This window comes from Solanum tuberosum, unplaced genomic scaffold (genome assembly GCF_000226075.1).
Source record: "Solanum tuberosum cultivar DM 1-3 516 R44 unplaced genomic scaffold, SolTub_3.0 scf00124, whole genome shotgun sequence".
NCBI classification, from domain to species: domain Eukaryota; kingdom Viridiplantae; phylum Streptophyta; class Magnoliopsida; order Solanales; family Solanaceae; genus Solanum; species Solanum tuberosum.
The window spans coordinates 611,264-612,909 of NW_006239049.1; positions in this window are offsets into that span (position 1 = coordinate 611,264).

The following is a 1,646-nucleotide window of genomic DNA, read 5'->3' on the forward strand; positions in this document are numbered from 1 at the left end:
TCCAGGTAAGCTTATCACACAAGGCATCGACACTTAAGTCAAACAAGACAACACACTTTCGCTAGTGTGCAATGGTCATTAAAAGAGAATCAATTCGATAAATGGCTAATCACAATGAGATACAAAGAGTTCACATATTGTCTATGCAACTTCATTTGGCCTCGTCGTAGCCGCATATTCATGTTATTTCGATTGAGAGCACTATTCAAGTCATCGGTATTGATTGGAACCAAGGTTTGAATTTGTACAAGAACAGCCACTTTCAACACAAGAGGTGGCAAAAATTTTCGATAAATGAAATTTTTTCTATTTTTCGGAAAGGTGTCAAAATTATTTTGCAATTTAAAATAAAAGGGAGCCATAAGCTCAAACATTCACAAAAAGCAGATAAAACACAATTTTAAACCAGAATAACCCAAATATATACAAAACATGAATCACAAATAGCACACAAAAGGTGAGCCTTACCCCACCACAAATAAAAAAACATTTGTCCTCAAATGCATTAGCACAGAATCCAAAAGGTAAGATAAAGAAAGACAAAGAGAGAGGTAGAGAGGGGATCCTATCTAAGTAGTCGCTCAATTTGTCTAGGCGTCAGTGCCCGGAGTGACTTCCAGAAGGACCAGCTTCACTGGATCTAGTAGCAACTACTAGGGAGGCCTGCACAACAACATATACCATAATTTCTTCAGTCTCAGCTATGTCGTCTGTTGCAGTTCCCTCAAACATCTTTTCGTCAGTCTCATCCTTTAAGTCATGATCGGCTATATGTTTTGCTCTATCCCCATGTCCAGTGGTGGTCTGAGGCATCGTAGGCATGTATGGATTCTCCACTGTTCCAAAGATCATGGACACATAGGTGGATTTTAAGTAGTCCACATCTTTCCTCAACTCTGCAATAGCGGCCTTTAAGCCTGTCACCTCTTTTGTGGCTCCTTGGTCACGCTCACACATGGCTATTCTGGCTGCCAGAGCATCAATAGTAGTGCTTAGTGGTGTCACAACATCATCGAGGGTAGCCTGAATCATTCCTGGAATGGAGCTTTCTATGTTGGCTGCCCAAAAATCAGCAGATTGAGCAAGCTGTCCCATCCGGATCAAGGATACTTGAGTGATCGATTCACAGGATGCAACTGTAGCAGTGGGTCTGGGTGACATCACAGAAGTAGAGGGACCTGGATATTATGAAAGAGAAGAAGGAGCGGGTATACCTGAAGACCCAGGCACCGGAGTAGACAAAGATGCCTCTTCAGGTATAGAAACAGTGGCCACAGCTTCCTTCAACTTCTTTACCGCTTGATCCTTAAGATATTCAGCTTCGATCTTTTGGATATTGGTGGAGGCGGTGGCAAACAATTCCACATCCGTCTTTGTGTCTCTAGGCACCCGAGCTCTTTCGCATAATGCAGTGATTAATACCAGGAAGGGGAGAGATGTCTGGTGCTTATTTGCGCGCATATGGATCTCAGAAGCAATTATCATCCCTAGATTTATCCTGGTTTTATCTATGATGCATCCAAGACAAGCTTCCTTAGCAAGGAGAATGATTGATTCGTTTTGTGATGACATAATTGTGTTGTTGATGAACCCAAACCAGTATCTTGCCGCTACACTCAAATCTTTCTTTTCAATTGAAGCTCCTT